The sequence below is a fragment of the Pseudorca crassidens genome, chromosome 14, assembly GCF_039906515.1.
Source record: "Pseudorca crassidens isolate mPseCra1 chromosome 14, mPseCra1.hap1, whole genome shotgun sequence".
In the NCBI taxonomy this organism is placed as follows: domain Eukaryota; kingdom Metazoa; phylum Chordata; class Mammalia; order Artiodactyla; family Delphinidae; genus Pseudorca; species Pseudorca crassidens.
In genome coordinates this window covers 6,082,432-6,101,518 of record NC_090309.1, presented here as the reverse complement: position 1 = coordinate 6,101,518, position 19,087 = coordinate 6,082,432, and the positions used below count along the sequence as shown (strand labels likewise).

General features: G+C 50.9%; 1 protein-coding gene and 1 long non-coding RNA gene across 2 annotated transcripts in view; both read right to left on the bottom strand.

Moving 5' to 3' along the window:
• Window positions 1-9,056: 9,056 nt before the first annotated feature.
• LOC137205859 (uncharacterized) lies at window positions 9,057-15,606 on the bottom strand. Its single transcript, XR_010934330.1, has 3 exons — window positions 15,434-15,606; window positions 12,059-12,153; window positions 9,057-9,176 (listed from the first exon to the last, which is right to left on the bottom strand). It is a non-coding gene; the product is annotated as an uncharacterized lncRNA (long non-coding RNA).
• Window positions 15,607-17,482: 1,876 nt separating this feature from the next.
• Window positions 17,483-19,087, bottom strand: part of RFX8 (regulatory factor X8) — a 50,436-nt gene continuing 48,831 nt past the window's right edge. Inside the window, 1 exon segment of the mRNA XM_067704125.1 lies at window positions 17,483-18,610. The gene's annotated coding sequence lies outside the window, so the exon portion shown is untranslated.

Sequence of the window (19,087 nt, the reverse complement as noted above, 5' to 3'; positions counted from 1 at the left end):
AGCCAGACAGGGGGGCGTTCAAATCCCGGCTCAGCGCACTCCTCCACTCACCAGCTGTGTGGCCCTGCCGAGTTACGTAAGCTCTCTGTGCCCGGTTCCTTCATTAGGAAACGCATAAAACAGTATTTACATCATGGGAGTGAGGGATGGGAGGATGGAACGGGTTAATATTTGGAGAGGCTTAGAACAGTGTGTGGTGCGGAGTAAGCGTTCTGTGCTGTGAAACAGACACAAGGTAGGGATGGTTATCATTTTATGGCGGAGGAAGCCGAGCGAATGATGAAGATTAGCGCCAAGTCCGTCTGAGGCCAAAGCCCATCCTCTTGCTCTGTAAGGACCGTGACCGTCCTACACTTCGCTGTGACAGGAGGGCATTGCTTCCAGTTCATCTAAAAGCAGAATCAAATTGCTCACTACACATACACTAAAATAAAGGGGAGTCAGCAGTACCCAGCGAGAACGTGGCCAGGATGGTGTGGCAGAGGACTGTATGAACGCACAGCCCTTAAACACATTCTCGTATCGATGGGAAGCTGGCTTGTTTCCAATAATAAAGTTTTATGAACAGTCTTGTGTTCTGATGTGTTGGTATCCTTTATGTTCTGTCTCACTTCTCTGGGCTCCTGTTTTCTCCTGTTGTTGCTGTGGTAACCAACTAATGGTGGTACAGACGGCAGCAGGTTACCTCACCAGTCTGCATGTCCCTTGCTTTCTGCCTCAGGGCCTCTGTGCCAACTGCCACGCGGGACATAAGTAGGGTTCCACTGAGCAATGTGAAAACCCACGAGTGCAGAACATTAACCCCCCATGGCCACGACCCTTGGCGAATGGGTCCAAAAGCCAGAAGATAAATACTCCCCACTCCCAAGTCACAAGTGGATGATTCCGAAGGCCACTCTCCACAATTTCTCGGAGGGTCTCCAACAGGATTGAGCCCCGGTTACTCACAATGGTAACCAGCCCAGTGACGCACCCTTAGCATGGCTTTCCATCCTCCGTGTTCCAGTCATTCTAGTCAGTCCCCCCACTGTGGTTCTGTAGGACTGCATCCCAGAATGACTAGCTAGGGGCAGGTCCTCTTCTCAGACCCAGTTCTCGAGAGGATGCCAAGCTCAGGTACAGGTGCGCACACGCAAGAGCTCTCTCGAGTGTGTACCTTGTAGTGGAGTTGCGGGTTCCGGGGCACGAGTCTGTTTCATTTTATTATATAACACCACACTGATTTCCTCAGTGATGGGACCAATTTATTGCTACCGTCAGTGCGTGGAGGTTCCTGTTGCTCCACATTCTCAGCGACACAGATTATTGCGAGGCTGTCTGTCCCCCCTCCCGGCAATCTAGCGGATGAGTAGTGAGAACTCATTTTTAGTTTAATGGCTCACGTGGTTGATCCCCTTTTCATACAGGTATTGGCCAGCTGGATACCCTCTTTTGTGAAACGCCTGTTAATGTCTTTTGTCCATTTGTATTGGGTTGTCTGTACTTTTTTGTATTGATTTATTAGAATTCATTTTATTTCCTATGTTCCAGGCTTTGGGTGTTCAAATATGTCACAGATTGTCTTTGGCTTGTTTGAATGGTTAATTTCATGTGTTAACTTGACTGGGCTAAGGGATGCCCGGACAGCTGGTAAAACGTTATTTCTGGGCGTGTCTGTGTTTCTGGGAGAGATGAGCATTTGAATCAGACTGAGTAAAGATCACCCTCACCAATGCAGTGGGCGTCATCTGATCCAGTGAAGGCCTGAATAGGACAGAAAGGCAGAGGAAGGACCAATTTGCTTTCTGCCTAAGTGGGACATCCATGTGCTGCTGCCCTTGGACATCGACACTCCTGGTTCTGGAGCCTTTGGACTCACTGCATTGGTCCCCCTGGTTCTCAGGCCTTCGAGATGTCAGGTTTGAGAGCCCTCACCAGAAAATGGATCAGCTGGAACCTTGATCTTGGACTCCTCAGCCTCTAGAACTATGAGAAAATAAATTTCTGCTGTTTAAGCCACCAGATCTGTAGTTTATTGTTATGGCAGCCTAAGCAGATGAATACAATAAACATACTGAAATTAGCTTATCCATTCTCCTAATGATGGTTATTAGTATTGTTTTCAGGTGTTATCTGTTAGGACTGAAATTGCTATAAATATCCTTCTACAAGTCTTTTTGTGAATGTATGTTTTCTTTCCTTTGGGTAAATACCTAGGAATAAAATCACTGGGTCATAGCGTAGGTATATGTTTAATTTTATGCAGAACTTGCTGTTATGGACTGAATGTTTGTGCCCCCCAAATTCATGTGTTGAACTTCTAACCCCTAATGTGACAGTATTTGGAGATGGGGCTCTTGGAAGGTAAGTAAGGTTAGATTAGGTCATGAGGGGATTAATGGCCTTATGAGGAAAGGGAGAGTCCCTGCGCCCCCCTCCCCACTGCGTTTCTGCTCCAAGGAAAGCCCATGTAAGGACACAGCAAGAAGGCAGATGTCTGCAAGAAGGAGGAGAGCGCTCACCAGGAACCCATCACCTGGCACCTTGATCTTGGACTTCTAGCCTCCAGAACCGTGAGGAATAAATGTCTGTTTCTTTAAGCCACCCAGTTTACGATATTTTGTTATGACAGCCCAAGCAGATGAAAACACTGACAAACTGTTTTCCAAAATGATTTTTGACCATTTTATAGTTCTACTAGCAATATATGAGTACTTCAGGAGGTCTCTAAATGATGCATGAGGTGATTTCACAAAGAAGGAGCTATTCTGCATTGGGGCTCAGTTACTTGGCTTGGTAACATTTCCCATAGATCTCAGATTTGTTTATTGTAAGCAATCCTGAACCATCGTGTGTGTGCTGTTATAGAAAAGGACTCCCCCACTGGCAAATACTATGAGGTTTGGCTGCAGGAAATTGGTCCTCGGTATATTTACGAGCAGATCTGACTTGTAATGGGAGAAAACGGACTGCAGACCTGCTGCTTATCTATCACTTCCCATGAACAAATACCTTGTCAAGGACAATAAGAGGCACGTGGTCAAAGGTACCGAAGCACCATTTAAAGTTTGGGGCTGGAAATGTGCAAGAGGAGCCTGGGATGTCTTCTCCAGTCGAAAAAAGCAGCAGCAGCAGCAGCAGCTAGAAAAGACCAATGAAACAGGTCAGAAGAAGCAACTTGAAAGGTCCTCCACTGGGAAAAGATGGAATAATTTAGGCATCAAAAAGGAAAATGATGGCAGTTAAAGAAAGGCCTAAATGTACACTTACCATACTTCCCAGCAATTGCACTCCTGGGCGTTTATCCCCGAGAAATAAAAACATATGTTCCCCACAAAAACCTGTAGACACCGTTGTTCATAGCAGCTTTATTCATAATAGGCCCAAAGTGGAAACAACCCAAATGTCCCTCAATACGTGAATAAACAAACTGCAGTGTATCCATACCACGGAATACCCCTCGGCGCTACAAAGAAACAAACTATTAATAAAGGCAACAACTTGGGTGGATCTTAAGAGTATCCTGCTGAGAAAAAAAAGCTAGTCTCAGAGGTTACCTATTGTATGATTTCATTTATATGACATTCACAAAATGACAAAATTATAGGGGTGGAAGCCGTTAGTTGCTGCTAAGGGTTAGTGATGGTGTGTGGCTATATAAGGCGATAGCATGAGGGAGCTCTCTGTGGTGACCAACAGTTCTGTATCTTGACTGTGGTGGTGGTTACATGAACCCACAGGTGATGGAAAATGCTAGAACTCTACACAGACATTGCATCAATGGAAAATTCCTGCTCTTGATGTTACAATCCAGTTGTTAAGATATAAGTATTAGGGGAAACTGGGTAGAGGGGAAACTGGGTAGAGGGTACACAGGTCTCTCTGAGTGAATAATGATTAGAAACAAAATTAAAAACAAATCCTCATGAGTCATCGCTAGAAGTTGTTAGGACATCCAATTTATTCTGAAAAACATTTTTTTCAGATAATTCTAAACAATTAAAAAAATTTTTATTTTATATTGGAGTAGAGTTGATTTAAAAAGTTGTCTTAGTTTCAGGTGTACAGCACAGTGATTCAGGTACACATATACATATACCTATTCTTTTTCAAATTCTTTTCCCAGTTAGGTTATTACAGAATATTGAGCAGAATTCCCTGTGCTCTACAGTAGGTCCCTGTTGGTTATCTATCTGAAATATAGTCGTGTGTATATGTCAATCCCAAACTCCTAATTTATCCCTCTATCCCACTCCTCGGTGTACCTACCTAAGAGAATTGAAAACATATGTCCACACAAAAACTTGTACACAAATGTTTACAGAGGCATTATTCAAATGGAAACGAACTTATTCATGTTTTCTATTAAGTGAAAACCACCTGGGTGTCCATCAGATGATGAATGGGTAAATAAAATGTGGTATATCCATTCAATGGAATTATCATTTCAATAAAAGGAGTGTTTCTGGGGGCCAGGAAAAAGCGGAAAAGGTAATGAATGTGAATGTGTGTGGGGATTCTCTGAGGTGATGAAAATGTTCTAAAATTAGATCAAGGTCATGGTTGCACAGCTCTCTAGATATGCTAAAATCATTGAATTTGATGAAATGAAATTCACGTTTTATGGCAAGCCAAGAAAATTTAATTATAAAATGTGTCTTTGCCTGTTTGCCTTCTCTATAGTGTATACTGTGTATCTGTGTTAACCAGATCTCCTTAGGAGATAACCTTCCTCCTTAATCTTGTAAGGGGCCAGGATGACCCATGACCAGCTCTTCACTTTGTCCGTGTAGATCTGGATGGTGTAAACTGTCAATAATATGCCATTTGACGTATAACCTTTTGTCTCAAAAACTTATATAACTATGCTTGGACCTCTGACAGGTCAAGGCAGAACTGTTCTCAGAGCTTTCTGAATAATCCTCAGGTTGGCTCAAATAAACATTTTCCTTTCTGAGATGGATTACTGATTAATTTTTTCATCAACAAATTGTACACTTTAAATGAGAAGAATTTAGGGTATGTATATCTCCAAAAAAAAGTTTTTAAAATCTGACCTGGGGCAAGCTCTTGGTTACAATTTCTCAGGACAGCTCTCCCCACCCTGAGATACTCAGCAAGTCTCTTTGTTGTTTCCTGGGTGGGTGGAGGCAGGTAGGAGGGGTCAGGAGTGCAGCCTTACTTCTGACTCACCCCTACCTGCAGTGCAGCCCTTTGCATGTTCTGGTGTGTGAGCTGTGCCACTGGACTCCCCACCCTGGGCGGGTGTGATATTTGATGACTGCCCTCTACTAAGAGGTCATCCAAGTTGTGTGGATTGCAAAACATCGCCTTGGTGTTTATGTTTTTTATTTTTATTGTTTTAAAGGTTTTTTCTTTGATGGGGACCATTTTTAAAGTCTATATTGAATTTGTTACAATACTGCTTTTTTTTTTTTTTTTAATGTTTTGGTTTTTTGGGCCGTTTTTTGGCTGCGGGATCTTAGTTCCCCCACCAGGGATCGAACGCGTACCCCCTGCGGTGGAAGCGAGGGGTCCTAAACACTGGACTGACAGGGAAGTCCCTTGCCCGCTTTTTGATGCTTTAAAGATATTTTATAGTTTTTCTAACAAGTATTGTGTTCACCTGATGAGTTGGTTCAACTGCACTTGCTTGCCATATTCCTGGAAACCAATGAGGATTTTAAATTCCTTAATCATTTTAAACTCACGGCCAATAACATCACGGGGGCCCAGGGGCTACTTCATGTCTCTGATTCACTCTCCCTCCCTTCTGGAAGACTCTCACACCTCTCCTTCTTCCTACTTTCTTTGGATCTCGTTTCAAATTACACCTTGCTTGTGAATCTTGTAAGAAGTAACATTCCCATCCTTGCCTCTCTCTCTCTCTCTCTTTTTCTTTTTTGGCTATTAATGCTTTTCTTTCCTTTTTAATTTTTATTGGAGTATAGTTTTTTACAACATTTTGTTAGTTTCTGCTGTACAGCAAAGTGAATCAGCTGTACGTATACACAGATCCCCTCTTTTTTGGATTTCCTTCCCATGTAGGTCACCACAGAGAACTGAGTAGAGTTCCCTGTGCTACACAGTAATCTGGCCTATTATAATCGTTAAAAGACAATTACTTAATGAAGGTAAAACCATGACTCTTGTACAGATATAAAGTGAATGTGTGTTAAAGATTTCACGGGACTCAATTAATGAGGGAACTAGTAAGATGTTGCAGCTGATTCAAAAGAGAATTCAGGACTTCCCTGGTGGCACAGTGGTTAAGAATCCACCTGCCGATGCAGGGGACACGGGTTTGAGCCCTGGTCCGGGAAGATCCCACATGCCGCGGAGCAACTAAGCCCGTGTGCCACAACTACTGAGCCTGAATGCCACAACTACTGAAGCCCACGTGACTAGAGCCCGTGCTCTGCAACAAGAGAAGCCACTGCAATGAGAAGCCCACGCACCGCAACGAAGCGTAGCCCCAGCTCGCTGCAACTAGAGAAAGCCCAGGTGCAGCAGTGAAAACCCAACGCAGCCGAAAATAAATAAATAAAATTTTTTTTAAAAGAAAGAAGAGAGAATTCAAGACACTAAACATACATACATACGTAGACAACAAAAAACGCCACTGACAGTAATCTACAAACAGACGCCACACAGCTCTGTGCTCAGGGCAGTTATCAACTGATCCCGCTGACGCACTGATTTGCACTGTGTGGAGGAGAATCATCTGCAGTGGTATCTGTCTGCTACAACTTACAAGATTCGTAAAATAACTCAAAAGACCACGGAAGACCAGAAGGGTGTGTTGACCCTTTCTGTCCATTTCAAAGCTTTATACAATATTCACTATTCTCTGCTAGATCTCAGGTGAGAGAACCTGGCTCCACGAGAGGCATGGCCTGGTCTGGAATAAGCCTGACCCACAAACAACTCCTGGCTTGTTTAACTTTGTGAAACCATGGTCCACGTGAAGGGGAAAAACTAGTGGTGTGAATACTCTGACTTCACATGAAGGCCCTAGAAGGCCGAGGGGAAAGCACTGGGAACTGAGGACGCCACCGGCCGCATCAGTAAACAAAGGGTGTTGCAGCCACCAAGCCGTCACATGACAGCCACCCCGAGACCGTGCGCCCTGAGGGAGCTCAGGATCTGGGCGGGTCACATGACAGCCACCCCGAGACCGTGCGCCCTGAGGGAACTCAGGATCCGGGCGGGAGGCCCCCCATCTAGCAGTGAGCTGCTGCAGCCGCCCCCAGCCGTGCACCCTGAGGAGACTTGGGAGGAGAAAACGCAGGATACTGGCCCCAGATAGCCGAGAAGCACATCAAAGGAACGATGCCAGAGAGCCCAGACTCTTGCGTCTTCCCATACGTAGAAAAGTGCTAAGCTCTTTACCTCGAGATGTCCGGTTTTCTTTAATTAACAGTCATCTTTTGATGTTCCGACTACCTGGTCTTTGTTGCAAAAACGGCTCCTATCTACCCCGGCCCCCACCTGGCCTCTTCGGAGCCGTCCCTCGGAGTGATCTGAGATGCTGTGTCCCGGACCTTAGTCCTCGGGTTTGTCCACCGAATAAAACACAACTCTCACCTTTCAGGCTGTGCATTATTTCAGTCGACAGCACTAACCACAGAGCTGGCTTTCCTCCTGTGGCTGCACGTGAACTCTGCGCTGACCTTCATCTGCGGGGACAGCCTCATGACGAATGGGGGTCACATATATGGCTGTGTACAGCCACAACCCTCCAAAGGGCCCCAGTGTTTGCAGAACGGTCTAGAACAGGGCTTGTCTACTCTTCCTGTCCTGTGTACCCGCTGCAAGGGCATCTGGCAGCCCTGGGGCAGGCATTCCTTGCCCTGATAGGTGTGTGAGTTTGTGGGCTGGAGGCTCTGTCTGTCTGTCTGTCCACGGCTGTGTGTCCAGTGCCCAGGAAGGTGCCTGGGACTTTGCAGGGACGCACGACATCTGCTGAAACGACTGATCGCCTCCGTGGGGCTGGGGGGCTCAGTGGTGACTGTCCCTCCCCGCGACTCTCCTGTGCTGTGTCTGTACCACAGCTGTGACAGATGGGACCCCCTGGGCCCAGAAAGACCCTCTACTGGACCAGAAAGTTGGCAAAACAGACACTGTTTTACTCTTTCCACCATCTGCACGCAGTGGGGACTTTATCAAGTCTTATTCCTGAAGGTTAAATCCGGGTGCCCCCGAAGAACCCATTTCTTGGTCCAGCTCAGTCGGGAGATGGAGAAAAAGAGGATGCTTGCCGCTTTGCTCACGATGTCTGAAAACGCACAATTCAAAAGCCCGGGGAGGTTTCCTGCACGTCCAACAACGACGGCAGGGGAGTGACAAAAGACATGTCCACGAATTGAGATACCGGGAAGTCATTCTGGCTCATACATGAGTGAACTTGAGTTTGATGCTAACTAAAATAGCCTGTGTGTGGCCTATCAAAGCTTACACTGTACCTCGGCTTTAATTATTAGAGAGAAGGACACACTGACCGGAAGTAAAAATGTCCATGTTAAAAATAAAGATGAAATGCCTCCCTTCCTGGGACACCGATACTTGTTACTCCTTTGATGGTTAAGTCCCCCTTCCCAGGTGACAAGGCCACTGACTTGCTGGGTACGTGCTGGTCTGTTCTTTTTTTTTTTTTTTTTTAAAAAAAAATAACCTTGAAGAAATGAAACCCTGACTTGTTTAATGTTCTTTGTTTTGACAAGATATAAAACTGTGATGCTCTCCGGAGCAGTTTCTCAGAGTCATCTGGGAAGCTGGCTTCCAGGCTAGTCCTCAGTCTGGCTCACATAAAACCCTTTTCTATTCTTATTTTAGATTGTTTATTGATTATTTTCATTGACAGGAGAGCGAGGTGTGGTCCAGCTGTTTGATGAACTACCATATTGCCATAATAATAAGATTAATATGGTTTTGTGTGTGTGTGGCTCTCTGTGTGTTGTATTTTACATAAAAAGGTGAGAAAAAGACGAGTGGGTTCCACATAGCAATGTGGAAAACGCTTAGGCTGTAATAACATCTGTAAAAGGTAGAATACAAAATGCTGTGCGTTCTCGGACTTACCGAAGCTGTCTCTGTGCCAGAGGGTCATAGCTTTGCTCACGGGCCGTGAGGAGGAAATTCCATCTCAGCTGGAAGCTGGCGGCCAATCTGATAAACTCCGCTTTGCTTCTGCTCGGCTGTGACATTTTAGAGAGAAAAAAATGCTGGGGTTTATGATAAAAATCAAGGCGAGCGTGTTGTCAAATGTACCCACGGGTGGCGCACAGACAGTCTCACGAGGTCAAAGTGGGGCAGGAAGAAGGAAAGCCGAGGTGAGAGGCGGCCCAGGCCTGGGCCAGGTCTTGCACCATCTCCTGTGGGGATGGTCCCAGGCAGAAGCCTTTGAAGTGGGCGGGGAGAAGGCAGGAGGTGGGAGAGCAGCTGCCTCCGAGAGGGTCGGGGGCTAACTTACACGTGGAGAGTCTGACACCGTGAAGAAGGGGCCCAGAGTCCCACAGTGACGGAAGGAAGGGTGCCGACTTTGCAGGCACAAAGCTGGCCGCTGCGCCGCGTGAATTATCTGAGGCCTGGAAGGCCCACCTGTGTGTCCAGCGGAGCCAAGGTCATTGGATGGCCTGAGTGGCACTAAACTGGGTACCGGGGAGATGCCTCCACGTGCAGACTAAGGAACTCCCCACTAGATTGACAGCAGCCTCGGGTGAGTTACAAACCAACAGAGGCGTATGTAATTTCCAGCACAGGTTGGAGTGAACCCCCCGAGTCTCTCCTGACTCTATTGCGTGAGGACCACCCAGACACTCAACCGCAAGTCTCCGAGGAAGAACGGCAGGGACTGGCCAGGAATAAGGAGATGCCCTTTCCTCTCGGTTTCTGTTCAGCTCCCGCTGAGAGCCCCCAAAGGCCCACCCTGGGCTCTGGGTGGGTGTGGACCTGTAACCAAGCGGGACCCTATGGGGCCCTCCCAGGACAGAACCCCCCCCCAATATCCTCTGCTGTAGCTCCTCTCTGAAGTACCTAGATAATAGTATCTCCTGCATATTTCCTGAGAGTTTCAGATGCTAAACCCCCCGCCCCCACCAAATGGAGGAAATTAACGACCTGATGATCATGAGACCTGCTGGGGCCTAAGGACTGATCACCACCAACCAATCAGAGGACTGTGCACGAGCTGATCACACACCCCGGGACCGGCCCCGCCCTTCCCCTGGCCTTTCAAATGGCTTTGTTGAAACCCTTCCGGAAGTCCCGGGGTATTCTGAGCAGGAGCCACCCATCTCCTTCCTCTCTCCTTGCTGGGCCCTGCGATAAACCTTTCTCTGCTCCGAACTCCAGCCGCTCGGTTTGTGTGGCCTCACTGTGCATCGGGCACGTGAACTTGGGTTTGGGAACAGACTCCCCTCGGCAGCGGCATCCTCCCCGCATGGCTTGGGACCACCGGCAACGGGGCTCTCGGGGGGAGACCTGCTGGTGTTCAACACACACAAGGATGCTTCCTAAAACCATCCAGAGAAGGAGCTGTGGGCGATCTCCGCACAAACATTCACAAGTGAACACAGACATTACCCAGCTTTCCTCCTCTTGCCGGCAGCGTGATACCTCAGGTTCCTACATTTAGAAAGGACCCCTGGGCCCAAACTGCACGAGGACCAGGGGAACAAATGAAGCAGGACAGAGCTGAGCATTTCTCTCCTCTGGCTCTGCCAGGTGCTATCAACTTGAGGCCATTAGTCATCGTGGACAAGCCCGTCACATTTTAACAGCCTGAGTATCTCATTGACAACAGTCTGTGGGGGTTTTTTTTGTTTGTTTGTTTTTTTATCAGCCAGGTTGTTTTACAAAAACAAGCCCTTCAAAGGCAGGCAGTTACAAAACCACCATTTTTCGAAGAAGACGCCTCACTCGTGATGCTGCAGGGGTGAGGACGGAAACACCGCGTTACACGGTCTTGCATGCAGGACCGGTACCGACGGTCTCAGGGGGCTCAGCGGGGGTGAAGTGGAGGCTGTGTGAGTGTCTGAAACAAGGACCAGAGGATGGAGAGCTTCATCCTGTCGAATGAATCGCTGTCTCTGCAGCTATGCACCCGCGCACATTACCATTGGTACAAGTGAGCTTTGCCGAGGACCAAGGAGAGGGAACCAAAACCACACAGAATCTGGAAAGACTATATCCAAGGAGCAAAGAATGGAAACAGACACCTGCCAAGGCTTGGAACCAGCTTTCAAGCTCCTTCCTGGGTTTTCTGGGGGAGATGGAGGGGGCAGGAAGACATGTGGCTGGAGGCTTAAGGAGAAAACCCGAGTCACGTTCTGGTCCCAGGCCCTCCAGGTCCTTGCTGCAGAGAGCTGCAGAGATGTCCCCCTTTTCCCTAGACCGGTCCCCCACTTTCCCTACGCCCACCCCTCCCAGTGGAACCCAACTCCCTCGTCAAGGTCTTTTCCTGCTGCCTCGGCCTTCAGAGGATGACGCCTCGAGGGGCGGGAGGCCCCGTGTTTCAGGCCCACTGGGGCCAGGGTGCTGGGGCTTCCCCTGACAGCATCCTCCGCTCTTACAGGGTGACTGTAAGCAGCTTTGGGCAGAAAAGAGCTCTTTGCAGGAGGTCCCTTCGTCTTGTCACTAACCTCAAACCAGGCGCCCCCACGCTCTACTCATCTCTGGCCCTAGCACACCTTTCAAATCTTCTGATCACACGATACTTTGCCTAACTTGTAGGTTCTTTCCATAGATCAAAGAAATAGAAATGATGACCGATCTCTTCCCCAGCTTCCCCTTCAGTAATCTCAAGAACTGTGTGAACACGACAGCATCTAAAGAAAGAGCACAGGAAGTCAACAAGCCTGCACACAGTGGGGCATGGTGACCACTCTGACCCCCCATCTCAGTGATTACCTGAGATGACTTCCCTTTTCCGCTTTAAAAACTTTCTCGGCCGAGCAGAATCTTCGGAGACGGTTTTGGAGAACACCGAGTCCACCGTCTCCCCGGACTGCCAGTATTCTGCTCAAAGGCAGTTTCCCTTCCTGCCGACATCTGCCTCTCTTGAGTATTGGTTTTGTACCTGGAAGACAAATGTTTGGAGGCTTGAAGACAGACAATTCAGGAATACACTGAGGTCTGTTGATGTCCCCAGCAAAGAAATTAAAGTGCTCAAACCTATCAACAGACAAGACAAACCCGATTGTGAGCGGTAGAGCAGAATTTCCCCGTAGGTATTTGTATCCCAGGTGACCTAGGGGATAACATCCCACTGCAGTTCAAAGGAATTCCCCGCGGCCTCGCCCTCATTTTGAACACAAAGGCTGCCTTGGGCTGGGTCTGTCACCCCAGGTCGTCTGGTTCAGAGCTCTGTGGTCTCGCCTTCTAGCAATCCCCTCGGCTACTTGTTGAAATGGGAAGAAATAGTTTGAAATCGTAACTACACCTTGTAATCACACAGAACCGGGCTCCAAGTGAGCTCACTGGAGGGTACAGACGTGACCTCACCCATCCCTGCCATTTTTATAAAGGGGGTAGTTTGTTCAAGTCCTTTAACTGATGGTGGACATCAAAGCCGCTGAGGGATGTTAGGTGAGTTGCCCAGGGCTGCAGACCCTGTCAGTACAGGCCCGAGGGCTGCAGCCCAAGTGCGGGACACTGGGACTTGGGTCCCGCACCGCGCAGGCAGCGCTGAGAGTGGAAGGACAGTGGAAGCGCATCTGTCTGAGTGCCCCCATGTGCCAAGGAGATTTAGATAACGCAGTGGGCTGCCATGGCCCTGGTGCACATTTGGTCAGGCTCCGTCTGGAAGATCTTCCAGGCACATCTCAGGCATTCGTCTGCCAGGGGTCATGCTGTCTCCCTGCCGGCTCTGCGCCCTCCGCAAAGGACATGCAAGGATGCCAACAGGAGCCCCTGGCAGGCTGGCGGGCACCTGGGGGAGAGGCCTCATGCCTCCTGGGTCTCCCTGGGCTTGGGCTGGGGGTGAGAGCAAGGTTTGGGCAGCCAGCTGGGATTGCTGGGGAGGCCAGTGGCCTGGGAGGGGGGCTTCCATTGCCCTGAAGCCTGCTGGGTTAGGTGTTCACCTTTCAGCTGCTGGTCTGGTTGGAGGGGAGTCTCCCAGGGGAGGATCTGGGATTTGGGACAGCCAGGCAGTAGGGACAGGGGATATAATCAAGGGACAGGCAAGCAGTGGGGGGAGGGAGCTACTTAGCAGCAAGTAAGGACCCATTTCACTATTTTAATAACTGGTACAATCCTACCAAGTCAGCCCCCCCCTCAAGGTCAAAGGAAGAGGACAGGATACTTTGCGGTGCTTCTAATGCATCGCTGAATCCACGTAGCCATCTGGTGGTGAAATGCCGAGGTGCCCCGTGTGCAGCCCCGTGTTGGGCGGGCCGTGATGAAGCCCACAGCCCACACCTTGAGGGGGCTTCAGGCACTGGGAGGCAGCTTTATGCATGGCTGACCCCTCCTGGCAGCCCTCAGACCAAAGCCTAGCGACCGGGGGAGGAGGTGGTAACTGGTCTGCAGCCCCTCCTGAAGCAGCTCCCGGCTCCCCCCGAGTGGGGAGCCTCCTGCTGTGGTGACTGTCCCCTCTCAGTGATGTAACCACGCGTAAGCCAGCTCTTCGTGGAACTGTAACTGAGGGAGGACCCTACGGGGCCTTCCCAGAATAGACCTCCACCCGTGTCCCCCGCCTGCCTTTTGTCTGTAGAGAAACTTCAGCCAAAGAAGAAATTTAATCAGAGAAGTGAGAAAATGCAGAAAGAAAGGAAAACAGGCAAGCAAGACAAAATAATAATACTTTAGCCATTAAGCACAGTCAAGGACCTTTAGTTCCTCCTCAAGGACTCTAGAGAATATTCTGAGCCCTGTTCCTTGAGCTGTTTTGCAGATACTGAAACCCCCTCCAGGTGGGCGAAGTTAACTGTCTGCTGCCCACGAGCACGGAGACCCCAGACCGGTTGGAACCAGAAGGTTGATGATGCCGACTCCCGATGACCTCACCACCAGCCAATCAGAGGAGTGTCCACGAGCTGACCACGCCCTGCTCCTTGAACGCTATAAGACTCCTCACGACCCCCTCCAGGGCAGGACACACAGTCTTGAGGGCATGAGCCCGCTGTGGCCCGCTTACCTGGCAAAGCAATAAAGCTATTTCTTTCTACTTCACCCACAACGCTGAGATTTAATCTGGCACCAGCGTACAGAGGCCAGATTTTGGCATCAGAATGGAGGTTTTCTTCCTTAAGATCAACTACAATTGTCAGCTAGTGTCGGGGCCCAGAGTACGCGGCTCCAAAATGTGCCGCAGTGGCATGTTGGTTAATTTGACTGAAAAGTTACTTGAGAAACGGCCAACACAGGAAGGACACTGACCCTCCCCCTCGGTCTCCCTGAAAACAGGAAATAAATCTCCGGTGTGAAAGGTGCCCTTCCGGCACCAGGACGTAAAGAGACACCCTTATCCCCAGAGACAGGGAATTCAGGCTGAGAACAAACCATGTATAAACAAACCATGTTACCTTTTCTTTTTTTTTGGCCGCGCCGCCAAACTTGTAGGATCTTAGTTCCCCGAGCAGGGATTGAACCCAGGCCCTCGGCCATGAAAGCACGGAGTCCTAACCACTGGACAGCCAGGGAAGTCCCAAACCATGTTAGTTCTTTAATTTACTACCCAAGCCCCAATTCTGTTTAGCTTCTTCACTAATTGGGCACCCCAAAACCTAAGTTTCTTTGTCTACCTCTTAGGGCCCATTTCTATAAGACCTCTGTGCACACGATTTAAAATTTGTGTCTTTTTCTCCTGTGAACCTGTCTTGCGCCAGGTTGATTATTAATCCAGCCAGGAGAACTCAAGACGGGTAGAGGGGGAAATTCCCCCTTCCCCGGACAATAGCAAAGGGCACGAATATTCATGGGCTTATATAGCACTTGTTTGTGAAGTAGTGAAATAAGGTCAAAGCACCACCGTTAAACTTCACATTGTTAAAAATAACACTTGGTGCAGGAACTCCCTGGCGGTCCAGTGGTTAGGGCTCTGTCCTCTCACTGCCGTGGGCTTGGGTTCAATCCCTGGTCGGGGAACTAAAATCCCACAAGCTGCGAGGGTGTGTAAACAAACAAACAAACAAACAAAACTACAGTTAGAGCAGAAACTGGCAAGGCAGAGAGCTAGGTCAATCCCACTCAGGCCCAAAGAGGCGATCTGTGCATCTGCAAGAGGGATGCAGGAGGGTTTTCCAAAGGAGACAAGAAATATTGTCCATCAGCAACCACACTCACTCGGCAAATGGACCCCAGGGCAGGGCCTGGAAGAGGGTTCTCGGGGCACTCCTCACCTTCTGCAGGAAGAGGAGTGCGAGCAGGTAAATTATAACGTCAAAGAGGAACGTTCTAATTCTATTAGGAAATCTACAAATCAGTGATGGCCAGAGCAGCCCTGATTATATACCAAACACTGCAACCAAGCAGCTGAGGAAGGAGGAGTACATTTCATCTGTGCATTCCCCTCCAGGTCGTCAGTGCCGCTCAGGTTACTCGTCAGGGCTTGCTGGGAAATATCCAAGGCGCCCTGATGCATGATGGCGTGTAAATCCAACTGCAGGATGCCGACTCTCCTGCTGTTTCTCAGCACCGTTCTCATGGTCTAAAGACAACGGCAAACGCTACACTTGGTGAAATCTTGTCATCTTACTTTGGCCTAATGCCCCCTCTCCAAATTACCCAAACTTTCTTGCTGTCGAAGAGAAAGAAAAGTGGATTTGGGTAGTTTTGCCCGTTAAAACTGAATCCTAGGGCTTCCCTGGTGGCGCAGTGCTTGGGAGTCCGCCTGCCGATGCAGGGGACGCGGGTTCGTGCCCCGTTCCGTGAAGATCCCACATGCCGCGAAGTGGCTGGGCCTGTGAGCCATGGCCGCTGGGCCTGTGCGTCCGGAACCTGTGCTCCGCAACGGGAGAGACCACGACAGTGAGAGGCCCGCGTACCGCAAAAAAAAAAAACCAAAAACAAAACCCTGAATCCTAAATGACAATCAAAATGTTCAAACTGCACACATTCTAGAACTGCCTTTCTGAAAGTCGGCATTTAGGACGCTTCTGCTCACGGGCAGACGTCTCAGGGGCCTGCAGCTCCTCCTCCCAGTTCCCTATTCTCTGCACCCCGAGCAAGGGGCCTAAATTCTCTAGAGAGGGAAACGGTGGGCTCTGCCAGGCAAGTGCGGTTCTGGAGAACAGGGCGGGCGGCCTCTACAGGATGGCTGTGGGGACTCAGAAGCTCTCCTGTCCTTCCTCTGGGGAGCCTGGGGCAGTGAATTGGGCCTCCGCTGTCCAATGGGACAAACCTCTCCCTTACATGTTCGGGGTCTGCAGGACGAGCGGTGAGTCATCCTCACACCAGCCCCAAGAGCAGGCACTACAGCCATGTCTGTTTTACGGAGAGGAAAGGGGCCCTTGAGTATTCAGTAAACTCTCCTGGAACAGTGAGTGTAAAGGTATGGCTCCCAGCAGGCCAGGCTCTGGACTCTGAGCCGGCCGCTCCAGTGGGTAGGGATGGAGGTCGTGTTGCAAGGTCGTTGCCATCGCCCCAGTGGGGAAGGTGAAAGTGCCCAGAACCGGATGGGCCTCTAGCTCAGAAGGAGAAACAACCCTACTGGTGGGGGATGGAGGTGGTCAAAGGGCGGTCCCGGCTGGGCGCCCCCTGGCCGGGGCTGATTTGGGGCAGAGGGCCGGTCCCAGGCTCTGTCCCCATCTGCCGCCGTGGGATTTCAGAACAGATCCTAGAACGTCTCCTTCAGCCCCTCTCTCCCCTCCCCTAACACCCAGGAGTGAGAAGGTCGGAGCCGAGGACCTGGTGCCCCGACACACAGAGTCCGCAGGGCCATATGCACAGGGTGCAGGGTCTGCCTGCCTGTCCGTCTGTCCTAGGCTCTGCTACAATGCCCCTCCACCTCTGACGTTGGCTTGCCCGGGACGCCACCCCTGGGGGGCCTCCCTCTGGAACTTTAGAACCGTGACCTGCTGGCCCTGCGTCCTCTCCTCCGCGGGCAGAGCCTGGAGGCCGGAGGGGAGGAGGGGTGGCTTCCAGCTGAGCACCTGGGGCCCAGCAAGCTGTCCTCTGCCCTCCAGCTGGGTGGGCCGGCCTTCCTGCACGGGGCCTGCTGCCTGCTCTGAGGGACACTGGCAGCCTGCACTTTTCCCTTTGGGAAAGCTGCTTTGTTCCCTCCTGTCTGGTTGCCTGAAACCTACCTTTGCCATGTTGGAAAGGTATGTCTTTCTTCTTAGTCTTTAGACAAACACAGTAACTTCTGTGAAGAACAATACACACACCCATTACTGATGCTGTAACTTCAGGTTTGCACGCAGGAAGGCAGGGACGAGGAGGCGCCTGCAGGCAGCGCACACGGGGGGCGCACCCACCCGCCCAGGAGGGCAGAGCCGTCCACCTGCCCCACCCAGCCAGGCCCCCAGCCTCCCCACTCCCCTGCCCGCTCGCCTCTCCCAAATGGCTCCTAGATCCCGGCAGGGGCGCATTGCCTAAACCGCCCCCCACTCGCGCAATGCCAGGAAAGTGATGTCCTCCAGCATCTGCCGTGTGCTCCGTGAAGTTGAGGATTTTGCCCAGGAACCCTGACTTCCCCCAGCTTCTCATCTCTACATGCTCTCCTCGGGAAACGATCAGAAATGAGAAAACATGAGAGAGGAGGTGCTCTCCTGGATGTACTCATTTATTCATTTATTCACATATTCACTTACCGGGGACACTCGTGCAGCGTCTGCTGGGTGCGGGCTGCACGGGTGGATGAAGGGGAATGACCTCCACCCTCCAGGGGCTCCCCACGAAGGGTAGGTTACCAGGAGCACAAACAGCGTCCCAACAGCAGAGTAAGTGCTCCCGGCAACGTGAGACACAGGAAGGAAGTGAGCAGTTCTAGCGGAAGAAGGTACCAGGGACGGCTTCATCTGGAAGGGGACATTCTGCCTGGGCCTTAACGCGTAGGTAGGAGTTGGCGGGGAGCAATGGTGGGGTGGGGGCGACTAGGCACAGACAGCAGTAGGAATAAGGGCCTCTTGGGGACAACCAGTCTGTGGTGCTGGGGAACGCCAGCAGGTCATGGGGGGCAGGGGTACAGGGTCGGGCCAGAGGCCAAGCAGTGAAGGAGAGAGGACCATCCGGGCAATGGGGGCCGTGGACAGTTGTTAACTGATGGAATCGCTGTTATAGAGCACTTGCTGGGAGGGGAAGGGCGTGTGACCGAGGCGGGGCAAGGCTGCAGGCAGGCCCATCAACTAGGAAGCTACTGAAGATCCTAGAGGGGTTTGGAGAGCCAGAGGGCTGGGATTAGCGCAGGCGGTGAAGGGGCCACCGGAAAACTGGACCCCTTTCACGCCCCTCCTTTCCCAGCAAGTTCCAGACCTCACTTTCTCTCTGCAGGACACTTCCTGCTGCCTTCTTGGCTGGCAATCACACGGGCCCAAGGGCCCAGCCTGGGCACGTGAACTGTTCCAAGTGGGTCAGAAAGGGATCAACACAGCCCGGCGTGCTGGGGATGCCAGGCGTGGGTGAAGATTAGACGTGGCCTGTTCTGCGGACCCTCGGGGGAGACAGCGCACAGGGTGCAAGCGTGGCAGATCTGCAGAGGGGAAGGGAAGGAAGTGGTGAGGGCTTGGCGGGCGGGGAGAGCTAGAGGCAGTGATGGAGAACCTCACAAAGGCAGGAGGGAGAAAACCGGGAATTTCCAGGACCGTAAAACACGCGACCCACACAGTGGGTGTGTGACGGCGTTCACAGGGCCACGGAGCTGGAGGGATACCAAGGGGTCAGATGCAGGGAGGCCGGGGACAGCCAGCAGAGCAGCTCGGGCTCCCAAGAGGAAGCCGTCGCAGGCTTGAGCGGACGAACAGCCTTCTGCGACAGCAGAAGTGTTCAGACACCGCGCCCTGGCAACCGGATGGAGGGGAAAGTCACCAGGGTGACTGGGACCACGTGGGCGGAATTTCTAAGGAGGGCGAGATAATCTCTGAGCCTCGCGGGAGCCCACCCAGAGCACGGAGAGGCAGGAGGATGCTGGGGTCGGAACCCTTGCCGGCCCTGCTTGGGTGGGCAGTGA